The sequence below is a fragment of the Phyllobates terribilis genome, unplaced genomic scaffold (genome assembly GCF_046119375.1).
Source record: "Phyllobates terribilis strain yellow unplaced genomic scaffold, ASM4611937v1 Scaffold_8__6_contigs__length_399053987, whole genome shotgun sequence".
Classification (NCBI taxonomy): domain Eukaryota; kingdom Metazoa; phylum Chordata; class Amphibia; order Anura; family Dendrobatidae; genus Phyllobates; species Phyllobates terribilis.
This window is the reverse complement of record NW_027362768.1, coordinates 269368529-269386229: the sequence shown is the minus strand read 5'-3', so window position 1 is coordinate 269386229 and position 17701 is coordinate 269368529. Positions and strand designations below refer to the sequence as shown.

The following is a 17701-nucleotide window of genomic DNA, read 5'->3' as shown; positions in this document are numbered from 1 at the left end:
CACAGATAAAAATTGCATATTTGCTTTTAGTGCATTTCTGCAGTAGAAACGCAGTAAAAACACATTTAATCCGCACATGAAAAATATAGCACTCGTATGAGAAAACGTGACATCTAAATGAGCCCTTGGACAACCCCTATTCATATGCTCCATTAGAGCACATAGATGGAAAAAAAGCAATGTGGACATCTTTGTCATCACCTGTCATAAATTTTACCAATACGCAGCTCGCCTCTTTCTTTTCTTAAGCTGATTCTTGTTGTTGAAGCATGTGCAAGTATATGGCCTCCAATGGGCTTTTTGGGATCTGCTTGAAAGCTAGAGAAAAAGAGGTTTTTGAAAACTAAATATAAACAATCATCTTATATATTAAACCATTATTATGTATATTTCCATTTCAAACCGTGATCATGGTCTTTATAGTGTTTGTGATGGTGTGATATGGTGTGTGGGGTATCATTCTGTCTATGTTCATATTTTTACTGAATTTCGGAGTGTTGTCTTGTTGCTCTGTATCATTCTGTGTATTCCCTCTAAGGTGACTACACAGCATTTAATCTTAATTATCCAGACGTCTAAAGACTGTCGTCTTATGAGTTTTCAAAGTTTACTCTTGATATTTTTGAATGGCTGCTGTTTGCCTCTTATATCAGCTCCTACAGGGTATTGTCTGCTATCTTAGCAAAACAGGGACGTAGGATCATTGAACAATCGATGTTTGATATGTTGATTGACCATTGTATGGGACCCTGTGGCTTGTTGACCTGCAGAGCAGAGGAGGACAAACTATGCAGGTTGATTAAATATTCAAACAATGAGAGGTGAGCCCCTGCCATCTCCCCCCTGACCTGTGGATGATGACTTGAAACACAAATGTGGGTATGAAGAGGAATTTTCTATCCTTCTGGGGAGAGAAACCAGCAAGATAGGTCCTTTGTGGGACGCTGATGTGAAGGCCAGCACTCCGGAGAGACTTGGAGAAACCCGGATTGCCCTGGAAATACTGCTGGAGGAGTCTATATGGAAACGTATCTAGACTATTTCATCCTCCGTCTGCTGGATTGCTTGACTCTCATCTCCCGGGGCATTTATCCCATTACTGGACTGTATCCATGTTCCTGGAGTATTTTATCCTCTGTGTGGTGGATTGTTTATGGCCCTTTCGGTTTGCATGTAATAAAGGTTCTTGCGACTGTTCACTCATCTCTGGCTCTGCTGATTGTGTGATACCGGAGTAGGACCCAGTGACAACTTGTATAATATTTCATAGGATATCATGCACATATTGTACATAGCATGGGGGTGACAACGGATTAGACACAGAAGATTCCAAAAGATCTAAGAGGAATAAAGAACCAAAACTAAAAATCTAGTGACATCTTTTCCAAAGAAATCATTGGACCATGTATCAAGCATGTATCCAGTGTCGTAGCTATAGTCTGATGGGCCCCAGTGCAAAATTTGGACCGGCCCCCTGCCCCCATCCTGGTATAGATGTCTCTTATCCTTGGCACCATCATGATATACTGTATATCCCCCATCCTGGTACATATGCTTCCCGTTCTGCCGCTGTTCTTTAATGTATAGAAGAAAATAAACCATTATACTGTACTCACCAGGGGCGTACATAGAAGTCATGTGGCTCCAAAGAAGAAGTATAAACGCAGTCTCCATAGTTCTCCATATAATATACTGCACAGCTCATAGTCCTCCATAAAGTATAATGCACAGCTCATAGTCATCCATAAAGTATAATGCACCCCCATAGTCAACAATAGTAGTATAATGCACCCCATAGACATCAACAGTAGTATAATGCACCCCCATAGACATCCATAGTAGTATAATGCACCCCATAGACACATCTATGGTAGTATAATGCACCCCATAGACACATCCGTAGTAGTATAATGCACCCCACAGACATCCATAGTAGTATAATGCACCACATAGACATGCATAGTAGTATAACACACCCCCAGAGACATCCATAGTAGTATAATGCACCCCATAGATATCTTTAGCAGTATAATGCACCCCATATAAATCCATAGTAGTCTAATGTACCCCATAGACATCTATAGTAGTATAATACATCCCATAGGCATCGACTGTAGTATAATGCACCCCATAGACATCTATAGCAGTATAATGCACCCCCCATAGACATCCATAGTAGTCTAATGCACCCCACAGACATCTATAGTAGTATAATGCATCCCATAGGCATCAACTGTAGTATAATGCACCCCCATAGACATCTATATTAGTATAATGTACCCCATAAACATCCATAGTTGTATAATGCACCCCCATAGACATCCATAGTAGTATAATGCACCCCCACAGACATCCATAGTAGTATAATGCACCACATAGACATGCATAGTAGTATAACACACCCCCAGAGACATCCATAGTAGTATAATGCACCCCATAGATATCTTTAGCAGTATAATGCACCCCATATAAATCCATAGTAGTCTAATGTACCCCATAGACATCTATAGTAGTATAATACATCCCATAGGCATCGACTGTAGTATAATGCACCCCATAGACATCTATAGCAGTATAATGCACCCCCCATAGACATCCATAGTAGTCTAATGCACCCCACAGACATCTATAGTAGTATAATGCATCCCATAGGCATCAACTGTAGTATAATGCACCCCCATAGACATCTATATTAGTATAATGTACCCCATAAACATCCATAGTTGTATAATGCACCCCCATAGACATCCATAGTAGTATAATGCACCCCCACAGACATCCATAGTAGTATAATGCACCCACATAGACATCCATAGTAGTATAATGCACCCTATACACATCCATAGTAGTATAATGCACCCCATAGACATCCATAGTAGTATAATGCACCCCATAGACATCTATAGTAGTATAATGCACTCCCATAGTCATTCATAGTAGTATAATGCACCCCCATAGACATCCATAGTAGTATAGGACGCACATCCAGCTGAAGATTTTGCTGGCGTTTGCGGACCTTGGCCCTCACCTGCCAGGCCCGGTCGCAGCGGCGACCGCAGTCATTGCGCCCCTCCATGTATCTAATTATTATTCCTGGAACAGCCACTTTATCTTTTACACATACAACTGATGGACAATCAGAGAATTTGTTCATTGCAGTTGATGTAATGGGCACAGCCCATAATGTAATGTATGCATCTCATACATTTGCAAATAGTTATGAGCATCTGGAGGAATATATACAATGTGGAAAATTTTTGAAGCGTTTTACACCAAATTTTTGCACAAAAAAATTGCAACTTTATCTCATTCTACAATGCTCCCACAACTATTCAAAAGTGAGTGTGGTTATTTAAGGATATGGACATGCTGCCCACTTTTCCCCTTGAAGTTTCAATGTTGTGAAATGTGTTATATGGTGTAATGTGAGATGTCATGTAAAATGTAATAAGTATTAATGATAAGTAATGTGAATTATGATGTGTGTTAGATATTTGTAGTTTGACAATCGGAACAGTTAGAGTTAATGTTTGTGACTAACCCAGAATGGGAGGGACTATCTGGGAAGACAGTGGAGAACTTCCTAACAGAGAGTTAGATAGGGCCTGGAGTGGATAGTGAGCGGGGATGAAGGTCCAGGGTGAACAGAGCTGCATTCTGGGGTGACCCTAAATGAGAGGAGACTGAAGAGAAGGGATAGCGAAATCTGAATGACAAGAGACTAAGAGACAGAGTAGCCTTCCAGAGACGGGTCCTAGGAGAGGAAGCCTAGCCACGAGACCCCAAGCTTATAATGCTGGAAGGTAACGGGCCTAAGCAGGACTTAGTATGTGGGACTAGTGAAGGGTTCCCAGCAGGAGTTTCAGGGCGCCAGTAGTGGAAAGAGGATGCGGAACCGCAGAACAAGTAGATGACACTTGTTGATCAGGACTGTAGTGTCGAAGCTGGGTTGTGAAGTAGGGAAAAACAGTCGACATAGAGATCCCTGAAGTAAACTACTGACGAAGTAAACTGTGGAAAATGCTTCAAGTTGCAAAGGAAACGTTCATACGGCTTTGTACCTGCTGTCCCTTGTATATAATCATCATCAAGTTGTTGAACAGTAAACAGTTTATTTTTTAATGGTGGTCTCCCTCACTGAATTGTGAAACATCTTGTCCTGGTAAACCAGCAACATAGGTCACATGCGGCCTGAACGGAAGTAATGTCCACACAGCACAAGTCCACACACCCCGCCAGGACCTCCACTTTCATGTAATGTGCCAGGGTGCCACAGACGAGTGCTCTGCCCACAGCTGCCGCCCTTCAGCACGTTAAAAATATCTATGCAAATGAGAGCTTAGCCAAATGTATGAATTGTGATTTTCTAAAAATTTTAATAGAAAAGTGTCAAACTCACTCCAGTAATGGGGTGGCATAAACACAGGAGTGACATTTGTAGACAAAAGTTTTAATATCTTAAGATGTTCCACATTCATAAAACATAGTATGACATTGATAAATTTTGTTCAAATGCAGCCATAAACAATACTAACTTAAAAAAAAACTTATGATAAATACCCCCAAAAATGTTTACATACTTGCACAGTTTATTGTGCTGAAATATACTATATAGGCAAAAGTATTGGAACACACCTCTTAAATAATAAATTCAGGGTTTTCATTCAGTCCCATTGTCACAAGTTTCTTTAGGCCTCTTTCAAACATCAGTGCTTTTTCTAGTTTGCAAAGCAGTTTGAATTTCATCAGTGTTTGGTCATTGTCAGGGTAGGTTCACATGAGCGTATTTTCGGTATGAGTACTGTCTGTGTTAAAATGAACGGTACATGGATAGCACTATGGCCAAATGTTATTCAATTGGCTGCTCAGATGAGCGTTTTTTTTTCACTGACAAAATATGTACATGAAAAAAATCACAGCATGCACTAGATTATTTCTTAGGCCGGAGACGCAAGCGGGATATGCTCCTGCTCGGCTGCAAGTGGGATCCGACAGTCCGTGCTCGGTGCTTCAATCCTCTCGCATGAGAAGATCGCAGCACAGCTGCGGAGGAGACCGAGAAATTAATTTCTCCATCTCCTCCATTGCCGGCGTCTGCAGGAATCGCACTGCACTCGGGTGATATCTAAGTGCAGTGCGATGTTTCACATGCATCCATAGGCTTATATGGGTGTGTGTGATCCGATTCACGGATGCAATAGTGTAGCGCCCCGAGGGTTCGGCCGCTACAGGGGTATTGCACCTCAGACCGGAGGTGTGATATTCCACTCCCAGGTAAGGATGGAGTGTGGACCAGGGCTCAGTTAGCTGCATGCAGCACACACACCCCATTTCCGAGGGACAGCTCAACGGTGCTCCCACTAGACAGAAGTGCAGGCACGACCGACCATGTCCCTGCTGGAGTGGGGAGGGAGGGGTGGAACACCCAGTGCTGTAGGGGCAGATAGGGGGCGGTTCCTGAGCGTAGGAGGGAGCCCATTGGTTGCTGGTCACCTGGGCTCATGGCTAGAGGGAGGTATAAAAGGTGGGCACCATCTGAGATCTATGTTCAGTTCTGTGGAGAGGAGAAGACAGGGAGCAGCAGCTCAGGCTGAGTGCTTCTCCAGAGGCAGGCCTAGGGAAGAGGCCGGGGCCTGAGAGGAGAAGGAGAGGTGGGCCTGGAGAAGAGGCCGAGGAGGAGGTGAAGGGGAGCTGAGATTCTGGCTCATCTCAGCTCCAAGACAAAGGAACAGAAACAGAAAGGAACTGCAAAGAAGGAGAGACAGAGAAACAGAAGGGCTCAGGAACAAGAAGGTGGAAGGGACCCTAAGAACCCACGAGAATCCAGGGTGCAGGGTCAGGCAGATTAAGGGTACCGGATCCCAAGTTGGTGGAGGAGAAACAACCCTCAGCCAAAGACCGATCGTCGTGATCATATATTGGTGCGACACCTCATCAAACCTGCTAGGAAGGCACCATATAGGACAGCGGAGGACGGGACCCACGTTTAACCGCACAGGTCCGCGGCAGCTGGACAAAAGTAGGTCACTGGTGAGGCAGGCCAGAGAAAGGATAAAAGGGGGTCCTGTGCCATGCTCCTGAACTGCCTGGGAGTTGACCGAGCCCCTCACCTGGTGGACGCAGCACGGCTCGGGCGGTCACTGCTGGCCGAAGTGACCTGGAACAAACGAACTGTGAGTAAAGACCCTGGACTGTAACTTGTTGTCTGTGTGCTCCTTCGCGCCTCCAGCACTATCAGCACCGGGACCCGCACTACCATCACTCCCAACATCCACTACACTGCCCTGGGGCTGCACTCTTCCCGTGGGGAGTCACATCACCTCAGCTGCACCCATCATCAGCCCCAGAGGACTGCCTTGCAGCGGCGGTTCCTAATAACCGCAATCCACGGGTGGCGTAGTCGGACATTATCTGAAGCACTTAGCAGACTACCATTGGTCTGACCACCCTGAGCCGCGGGACCGGGTCACCACTACTACTCCCAGCGTCTCCCTATCGCCCGGTTCCGCGTGCCCCACGGCCCAGGGGGCGAGTCAGCTTTGGCGTAGTGGGCAGGATCATTACCAACCCGCCACAAGCGGGTATTGCGTGCCTGAAGAAAATTGCACATGTACCTTAAAAAGAAATTTCCCGCCGTCCGGAGTCGTTTCCCGCCATCCGGAGCCGATTCCCGCCATCAGACGCCATCTTGGACCATTTCCCTCCATCTTCATCCGTTTTTCCCGCCCTGGCAGAGCGGACGCCATTATGTGTGCACCAAAAGACAGCAGGAAGCCACCTCCCATCGTGGGCCAGGTCCCAGAATGGCGCCAAAGAAGGAGCCCGCCCCCACCAGCCATGAATGCAGCAGTGGAGATGTCCATCAACATGGGGGGGCTGCCCCTGAAAGTGATTGTCAGCAGAATGCCCCAGGACCACCCCCTCTGGGGGCGGAGAGAGAAGAAAACTGTTGGGCAGGACGCAGTCTGGATCAGTCTGGCCAGGCCACACCCAAAGATAGAGACAGGAACCAGCTCCAGCGCCCTGGCGCGTGGCCTGCTGCAGGCCGAATCCCCATGCAGCTTCACGGAGCTGCTAGCACACCTCCCCAAGGAAGACCCCGAGTATGTGTGGGCTGCGCTGGAGGAGCTGGACCGGAGGATGGTCCGGGCGCAGCAGGACGTGATCGCCGGATGGAAGAAGGAAGTGGCCCGGCGGGCCGTGATCCTGCAGCAGGAGGCGCCGTCGACATCCAGCGGCACACCAGCCACCGAGGGCAGTGAAAGCAGAGCGGAGGCCGAGGACGACGCCGCGGAGGAGGCCGCGACAGCAGAGGCAGGTAACGGAGACGCCCCTACCCCGAACCCTGGGTCCGCCGACCTGCCCCTGCACCCTGTTGCGGAGCCCAACGTACCTGAACCCGCCATCGACACCGTGCCTCCACCGCTACCAACCGGTTCCCAGGCCATCGACACCACCAGCGAGCCCCGCCCCACGCCGTGCCCTCTGACCCCGGGCGTGATCAGCAGACCACAATCGCAGGCCCGGTCACAAGGCCTAGCGCCCCCGTACTCCGCCCGTCGACGGGAGTACTGCCGCCAACAGCTGGAGGTGTTCGAGAGGGAGCAGCGGGAGCGGCACATGAAACAGGAGAAGCTGCAGGCCCAAAGTGCGGAGCAGAAGATGAAGGCCCGACGAGATCCCCGAGCTGCCCGCGGTCCCCGAGTCACCGGGACTGTCGTGAAATTTCACATGGAACATGGCTGCGGTTTCATCCGAGACCCCGAGACCAGCAGTGACGTGTTTGTGACAAGGAGAGATGTGGAGAGTCACCTACCGGAAGGCCATCGTGGGCGGGATCTATTCCCAGGCGACGTGGTGTCTTACACCCGACACCAAGGCGTGAAGGGGTGGTACGCCCTACACGTCCGCCGAGTAGTAGAGGAGGAGGAACAGCACTACTCGGACGTTGAGTACCAGGAGGGCCCGGACGGGCCTGAAGATCCGTATGAGGAGGAAGAAGGAGTGTCACGAAGACACCGTTACTAGTGAACGGTCAAGTGGCATTATAAATAGTTACCCGTAAGGGTGCAAAGGAACTGTGTGGGACTGTTTCAAATTGCGTGTGGTCCCTGTTGGGACTGATATAGGACTGTGTGAAAGTTATCCCCTACATCCCCTACCAGGCTGAGGACTGTGAGCAGCCATTTCCCTTCCCAAAACTGGCCGAGGACTGGGAACGGCCAATCCCATGTATATAGTTGCGCTTCTTAAAGCGCCCCCCTACTGGTTTTATACAAGAACCGCAACGTCTACCTCAAAGTTAAAATGGACTGTTGCACCTTTAAAAAGAAAGAACACCTGGTCGCAAGTTGCACCGCCGCCAGGATCCAAGAATGTGCTTTACTTAAAAAAATGTTTTATGTGAAAAGGTTTTATATGCTGCTAAATAGTCATGTGAAAGTTTTCTATAATGTTTTATACAAAAGAGTTCCGGAAGTATTGAAAAAGTTTTCTATAATGTCTAGTGAAAAGAAAAGTGTGTCCCATAAAGGGAGTTGAACCGTAATGTCTGTTTCTAATGTAAAAAGTTATTGAAAAAGTCTTTGCATGTCCTGTAATCAACTGTTTTTGCTCTTTTCCAGCCCGAGGGCGTGCTGTGCTTTACCAGGGGGGAATGTAGCGCCCCGAGGGTGCGGCCGCTACAGGGGTATTGCACCTCAGACCGGAGGTGTGATATTCCACTCCCAGGTAAGGATGGAGTGTGGACCAGGGCTCAGTTAGCTGCATGCAGCACACACACCCCATTTCCGAGGGACAGCTCAACGGTGCTCCCACTAGACAGAAGTGCAGGCATGACCGACCATGTCCCTGCTGGAGTGGGGAGGGAGGGGTGGAACACCCAGTGCTGTAGGGGCAGATAGGGGGCGGTTCCTGAGCGTAGGAGGGAGCCCATTGGTTGCTGGTCACCTGGGCTCATGGCTAGAGGGAGGTATAAAAGGTGGGCACCACCTGAGATCTAGGTTCAGTTCTGTGGAGAGGAGAAGACAGGGAGCAGCAGCTCAGGCTGAGTGCTGCTCCAGAGGCAGGCCTAGGCAAGAGGCCGGGGCCTGAGAGGAGAAGGAGAGGTGGGCCTGGAGAAGAGGCCGAGGAGGAGGTGAAGGGGAGCTGAGATTCTGGCTCATCTCAGCTCCAAGACAAAGGAACAGAAACAGAAAGGAACTGCAAAGAAGGAGAGACAGAGAAACAGAAGGGCTCAGGAACAAGAAGGTGGAAGGGACCCTAAGAACCCACGAGAATCCAGGGTGCAGGGTCAGGCAGATTAAGGGTACCGGATCCCAAGTTGGTGGAGGAGAAACAACCCTCAGCCAAAGACCGGTCGTCATGATCATATATTGGTGCGACACCTCATCAAACCTGCTAGGAAGGCACCATATAGGACAGCGGAGGACGGGACCCACGTTTAACCGCACAGGTCCGCGGCAGCTGGACAAAAGTGGGTCACTGGTGAGGCAGGCCAGAGAAAGGATAAAAGGGGGTCCTGTGCCATGCTCCTGAACTGCCTGGGAGTTGACCGAGCCCCTCACCTGGTGGACGCAGCACGGCTCGGGCGGTCACTGCTGGCCGAAGTGACCTGGAACAAACGAACTGTGAGTAAAGACCCTGGACTGTAACTTGTTGTCTGTGTGCTCCTTCGCGCCTCCAGCACTATCAGCACCGGGACCCGCACTACCATCACTCCCAACATCCACTACACTGCCCTGGGGCTGCACTCTTCCCGTGGGGAGTCACATCACCTCAGCTGCACCCATCATCAGCCCCAGAGGACTGCCTTGCAGCGGCGGTTCCTAATAACCACAATCCACGGGTGGCGTAGTCGGACATTATCTGAAGCACTTAGCAGACTACCATTGGTCTGACCACCCTGAGCCGCGGGACCGGGTCACCACTACTACTCCCAGCGTCTCCCTATCGCCCGGTTCCGCGTGCCCCACGGCCCAGGGGGCGAGTCAATAGCAGCATGCTACGATTGTTTTTGCATGCTGTATTCTGCATTAATTGAATGTCTCTTATTATGCTTTAGGGTCTGGAAAGATCCCCAGGGCATAGTAAACGTAAGATGTAGATGTTGCACATCATAACCTTATAACATGCGTGTGCAGATATCTGCTTTGCCTAGTCGGGGCTGGAAGTCACGGTCTAGAATGCAGGTCCTAAAGTCGCAGTGTACGTCGTGACATTACGACATGCACTCTGGACAGGGACTTCTGGCTGAGACTAGGTCAAGGACATCCTCACGCATGCGCAGTGTCATACCAGGCCTTGTCAAAACCAGAAATCTCGGCCTAGCGTGAAGATGCCTGGGGTTTCAGCACACATCGGTGGTAAGAAAATGCACCAAGGACCATACGGGTATGAGCAAGTAGTAGAGGTGGCCGGCAAGGTGAGCATTGTTTAATTTATTGTTTGTAACCTTATTCTAGCCCACTCCAGTTCAGTAAAATGGCGGTCATCAGACTGAATTTTGCTTAGTTTGCAAAGAGGGAATTACAAAAAATCCACATTCTGGAAAATACGGATTTTTGTAAAATTCAAGTAGAACTCAATTCCACTCAAAAAAATTAGCCCATCTCTTAACCACACCATGGTTTTTGAAAGGTATGAAACACAGATAGAACACAAGACGTGATTTATGAATATCTGAGTGAGGCCTTACAAATATTTGTGAAATAATGGGTCATCCTAAAGCACTCACTTGAACTCGATAGTACTTTAATAGGATGCCACAATTGCAACAAAATTACCCCTGTTGCTGTGGCGATACGTATAAAATACTGGTCCCCATATGGTAATATACAGATGTACTGTATATATACCCTGCATGCTTTTTTCTGTTTTCAGATTGGAACACACTATGTAGTAACTTCATAATGTTCAGTATATTTATAGGTTTATGATAATTAGGGTTACATCCATCCAATATGCATGTCTTACGGGTTTACATTCACCAATTTGGCTCTCTTCACAAACAGAAATTATACTTCTTGGACTCCCTGACAAAGCCCTTTTGCCTAGCCAACCAGTACTCCTATTTTGCACTGATGACGGTAAATACCCTGACATTGAGTCTTTTCAGTCAAATTGAGGTTATAATTATATATTTTATGCTGCTCTTTCCACTTTTGATTTGTGGATGGAGAAGTTTTTAAAAAGTTGCAATTCTCACTCAAGTGGAGGAATTGAGTAAAAATTGGAGAAAGAGCAAATTTGGTGCAAATAAAGGATAAACAGCCACATGCAAAGATGATTTAAAAAACATTGCCTTTTTTGCCATATCTGAAATCCTTGGACATGACAGGTGTAAAGGTGTTGTCTGGTTATATCATATTGATGACCTATCGGAAGGATAGGTCATAAATATGATATCGGTGGTGGCTGATACCTGGGGCTCCCACCGATAGGTTATTTGCTGTGTTGGCTGCCAGATGTAAGCACATGGAACAGAGCAACAAAGTGCAGCTCCAATCAATGTGTAGCAGCTGATGCTGGGTCTTTTGAATAGAACCTCCTCTGCAATACCTGGCAGTGGACTCTTAATCTTGATGAATATGTCCAGCAGCATTATTACATGTGTTTAATTCATGTGGCCACTAGAGCAAATAACAGCTGATCAGTGGGAATGCCATGTGATATGATGTCCAATAGGAAAGCTGGACGACAATAGCGCAAAATAGGGTCTTACAAGGATAGAGAATGGGAGAACAGTAGATGCAGAGATGTGCTCACCAAGGAAGGTTGTGGGTCCACAACACCATAAAAAGTTCAGAAAACTACTGCTGCAGATCCAAGGAAGCATTCAGAGAGAATGATAAAAAGGAGAATAGATCTTTTCTGCTCCGAAGACACCAATATTGGTTTCCAAAAATGATGAAGAAAGGAATCCAAGAGGCAACGTGTAGAGAATTGTGTTTTTTAATTATCAACGCATTTCAAAGTTCACAGACTTCTTCATCAGGACAAACCACATTGCCTACTGGATTCCTTTCTTCATCATTTTTGGAAACCAATATTGGTGTCTCCATTTTATTTTTCTCCCTGAATGTGACATGATGTGATATAGATCATATCAAAGTGATGTGACTGTAAAATTTGTGATTTCTACCATACAAACTTGAATTGTAACTTACGTCATTGTGGCCCCTGGATCAGCAGTCATCTGATTTGTAATAAATACAGCAACATTGTACTCTAAAGAAATAAATGGCACAATTAGAAAAGTTATTTCATTGTAGAATCAAATTGGATTTGTTCTCATGTACATAACAAAATATATGCACGGAAGCTGTAAAGCAGTGCTTTAACCCCTTAACGACCGCCGATACACATTAAAACAGCGGCCGCTTAGGGGCCTTATTCCTTCATTGCCGTTTTAAAACGGCAATCGGGAATAGGTCTATAGCACCCCCCAGAGTCCAAAAATCTCCAGGGTCTCAGCTACCTGGGGAGAACATGATCAGGGTCATATTTTCCAGTCCCCAATCACGTGATCGCTGTTATTCAATGAAAAACGGCGATCAAGTAAAAAAAAAAAAGTGTGCCCGCTATTAAAATAATTTATCTCTCTTCTGACATGATATACATGTCAGAGGAGAGAGAAATGATGTCCCCAAACACCTCCCCGCTACCTCCGCCATTCCTTGGGTCCTGCTGATCCATCCCCTGGCCCTCCGTCTCGTTTTCCAGAAAAAAGATGACGTTACCTGTCGGCCGTCACATGGCAACAGGAGGAATTTTTCCTATTGGTTCCATTTGATCACTGTGATGGACCCTATCCTTGTGGGTGCAGTTTCCAAAATAGGGTCAATTGTGGGAGGCTTCTGCTGTTTGGGCACCTCAGAGGCCCTGCAAATGTGACATGTCACCCGCAATTTATTTCAGCTAATTTGTGCTCCAAAATTCAAATATTGCTCCTTCCGATCTGAGCCCTACTGTTTGTCTAAACAGAACTTTTTGACTGCAGGTGCATCTCACTAAATTAGAACATCATCAAAAAGTTAATTTATTTCAGTTCTTCAATACAAAAAGTGAAACTCATATATTATATAGAGTTATTACAAACAGAGTGATCTATTTCAAGTGTTCATTTGTGTTAATGTTGATGATTATGGCTTACAGCCAATGAAAACACAAAAGTCATTAACTCAGTAAATTAGATTAACAAAAAACACCTGCAAAGGCTTCCTAAGCATTTAAAAAGGTCCCTTAGTCTGTTTCAATAGGCTCCACAATCATGGAGAAGACTGCTGACTTGACAGATGTCCAGAAGGCAGTCATTGACACTAAGTAAATGCAAAGTAAATTTTGCATTTCATTTGGAAATCAAGGTCCCAGAGTCTGGAGGAAGAGTGGAGAGGCCACAATCAAAGCTGCTTGAGGTCTAGTGTGAAGTTTCCACAATCAGTGATGTTTTGGGGAGCCATGTCATCTGCTGGTGTAGGTCCACTGTGTTTTATCAAGACCAGAGTCGGTGCAGCCGTCTACCAGGAAATTTTAGAGCACTTCATGCTTCTCCCTGCCGACAAGCTTTTGGAGATGGAAATGTCATTCTCCAGCAAGACTTGGCACCTGTCCACACTGCCAAAAGTACCAATACCTGGTTTAAAAACAACAGTATCACTGTGCTTGATTGGCCAGCAAACTTGCCTGACCTTAACCCCATAGAGAGTCTATGGGGTATTGTCAAGAAGAAGATGAGAGACACCAGACCCAACAATGCAGACGAGCTGAAGGCTGCTATGAAAGCAACCCGGGCTTCCATAACACCTCAGCAGTGCCACAGGCTGATCCCCTCCATGCCACGCCGCATTGATACAGTAATTGATGCAAAAGGAGCCCTGACCAAGTATTGAGTGCATTTACTGAACATACATTTCAGTAGGCCAACATTTTGGATTTTAAAAACATTTTTCAAACTGTTATAAAGTATTCTAATTTACTGAGATAATGACTTTTGTGTTTTCATTGGCTGTAAGCCATAATCATCAACATTAATACAAATGAACACTTGAAATAGATCACTCTGTTTGTAATGACTATATAATATGAGTTTCACTTTTTGTATTGAAGAACTGAAATAAATTAACTTTTTGACGATATTCTAATTTAGTGAGATGCACCTGTACATATGGGGTATCGCCACGCTCATAAGAAAATGGGTAACTAACTGTAGGGTCCATTTTTTGGTGTTACCTCTTGCAAAAGTGAGAAATTTTGGGCTAAAGCAAGATTGTTGTGAAAAAAATTAACTTTTTCAATATGATCACCTAATGTTATCAAATTCTGTGTCGTACCTGTAGGTTAAAAATTCTCACTATACCCCTAGATAAAATGCTTGAGGGTGTAGTTTCCAAAATGGGATCAGTTATCTGGGGATTTCTGCTGTTTAGGCACCTTAGGAGCCCTGCAAATTCGACATGGTGCCCACCATCACTTTCAGCCAAATTTGTGTTCCAAAATTCAAATATTGCTCCTTCCACTCCGAGCTCTGCCGTTTGTCCAAACAGAACTTTTTGACTACATGTGTGGAATCGACGCATTCGTAAGAAAGTGGGTAACAAACTGTAGGGTCTACTTTTTGGTGTTACCTCTTGCAAAAGTGAGAAATTTGGGGCTAAAGCAAGATTTTAGTGGTAAAATTTAATTGAATTTTTTTTTTCACTTTGCATTAATTTCTGTGTAGCAACTGAAGGGTTAAAAAATTTCCTGACAACAGTTTTAAAGTATTTGAGGGGTGCGGTTTTTAAAATGGTATCACTTTTGGGGAATTTCCAATATGTAGGCCCCCTCAAAGTCCACTTTCCCAGTGGGTCATGGCACCTAAAAATCATGGCAGTAAAATCTGCACTAAATTATGGCACTCATTCCCTTCTTCGTTTTGTACTGTGCCTCAAATTCCCGATTACATGTAAGGTATTCGCATACTCAGGAGAAATTGCACAACAAACTGAGATGTCCATTTTTTCCTATTAGCCCTTATAAAAATTAAAAATTTGGGGCTAAAACAGTTCAGCGGTAAAAATGTAATTTTTCATCCTTCACCACCCAATGATATAAATTTCTGTGAGGCACATGTGGTGTCAACATGCTCACTGCACCCCCTAGATGAATTCATTGAGAGATGTAGTTTGTAAAATGACATCAATTATGGAGTGTTTCCGCTGTTCTGACACCTCAGGGGCTCAGTCAATGTGACATGGCACCCTCAAACCATTCCAGCAAAATCTGAACTCCAACATGGCGCTTCTTCCCTTCTGGGCTTTGCACTGTGCCTCAAAAGTAGTTTTCCTCCACATATGAGGTATCGGTGTACTCAGGAGAGTGTAATCTAAGTGTAATGCGATTATCTCCCATGCGAGAATCGGATCACAGGGGTGGAGAAGATGGAGAACGTAATTTCTCCATCCTCTCCATTGTTTGTGGCCACGGATGTAGGACTGTACTCGGATGACATCTGAGTGCACTGCCCCACAGTATAACATTGGTCCAAGTAATAAAACATCGGCTAGCACTCGGCCGTGTTATACGTTCATGTGAGCGAGCCCTTAACCAGAGTTTAAAAAAGCATAGGAAAAATCGTCCAATTTTCATCCATATTGTCATCCATATGCCCTCTCTGTGTCCGTTTTTTATGTACGTGTGCCAATTTTAGCTTGGATAGCACATGTTTATATAATATTCTTGTCTGCATGAGACCTTGAACGGACAGCACAGAATGACTGTTCAAACTAAGTCCCGCCGCTCGGTGCATTACGGCGGGGCTAATCATTTAAATACTTGTACACCTTCCATCTGCTTGTTTTTCCCTGTATCTGCCCCTGTATGTCCCCCTCTTCTTTGATTGACAGCTCAGCCTTCATAGAGCCAAAGAAGACCAGCCTATAGATGAAAACCAAACAGGTGAGAAGGTGTATTTAAATGATTGGCCCCGCCGTGAAGCACTGAGAGCCTGTACTTGGTTTGAACAGTCATTCGGTGCTGACAGAATCGCTTTAAAGAATGGGCTGCAGAATAAGCTGTTACAGGTGCCACATGAAAATAAAGTTGCGGCCAAATGTTTAAGACTGACAAATTCTGGTGTTTTTAGATCTTTTAGTTGGATATTTCTATGGTTACTGACGTACAATTATCAGCATTTTATACATTTTTAACTTTTATTGACAAATACATCAAGTTTATGCAAACGCATAAAATTTACAGGGTTGATCGTTATTTTTAAAGATATCTGCCCTTCACTCTGGTAGCTGGATATCATTTTCTGGGCCAAATCCTGACTGATGACAGCCCATTTTTGTCTAATCAGTGCTTTATCACGATTTTGGTGTTTTTGTTTGTCCACCCATTTTTTGCTTGACCACAGTCCAACTCAACGTGATTGAGATCTGGGAAGTTTCCTGGTCAATTATCCAAAATTTCAATGTTTTGTTCACCAAGCCACATAGTTATCAATTTTGCCTTGTGACATGATACCACCATATGTATGAGTATTTGCTTATAAATCCTGTATACAAAAGCAGACAGTATTTGGCAAGGTGCTTGTTGAAGTGATTGCTGTCTTTTAAAATAACAAAATGTTATTAATTTAGGAAACTCACCTTCTGAAATTTTCTGAAGCCTAGACAGCATCTGAGCTAGTTTCTGCTGTCTTCAGCCAACTCTCCACGCCCACTAAAATCCACTCGGAAGAGAGCCATTATTGAATCAATAATCTGAAATCAAGATCAGAAATTGATCATAGCCTGAACATTACTGACAAAGTTAGCATAGCCTTTAAATAAGTTAAAAATAACTTCTTTTTATTTTCAAAAACTAGAAGTTAAATATTCAAAACATAGGATTTCACTTCTACAGTCTGTGAAGTGTCAAAAAAAAAATGCATACTGTAAAAAATGGCAATGCATGGTCTCAAATTAATATATATTGTAACAGAAAAATGGTGAAAATGTGAGCGGTGGATATAGAAATTGCTTAATAGTCTGACATGGTTGAAAATTCGTTGCCATTTATTTTGCATTATGAGCATTCAATCTGTTGAAGGATTCAGTTAAATTCTGTCTTTTACCTTTTTAGTGTATACTTTACCATTGTAAGTAAACTGTGCACTAGAACCCAGCAGTGTAAAATAGGGCCGAGAGAAAAAAAAATACGCCTTACGTTATAGGCGCATTGCGCATGCGGGGGATATGCAGACTTAGACTGCACATCACAGGGCCCTGTGACATGCACGGGATGGCAGAGGAGGGGGGAATATGTAAATTAAGTAGGTAGGTGGGGATTTCTTGGCGTCTCCAAGTAAGTATGCAGGGAATTCTTGGCGTCCCCCGGATGCCAAGCATAGGAAAACAAATTTCATAAAAAGATATTTCAAAACAAGCAGACCTCTAATATGGGCCATACAGGTATGTATAGATGTCACGGGTGTATCAGAAGTGACAGACAGTCGCCCTGCAGTTGCAGTACCTCCCTCTTGCTAATTAGCTCCTGGCCTGGGTGTATATATACCTGGTGTGTCTGAGAGGGAGGTGTCGGCTATATTCATTTCTACTTGTGAGGTTTTGGCAGGAGCAGTGCTTCGTCCTCTCTGAAGCTTGAGTCCGTGTGCACATTTGGAGTCGTATAAAGCTAAGCAATCCCCACTGTTTGTCTACCCTTGTTTTCTATAGTG

The 17701-nt window shown here is 45.2% G+C and overlaps 1 pseudogene; it reads right to left on the bottom strand.

The window, feature by feature from the left end:
- Positions 1-17701, bottom strand: part of LOC141157733 (meiotic recombination protein DMC1/LIM15 homolog) — a 67909-nt pseudogene that overhangs the window by 16960 nt on the left and 33248 nt on the right.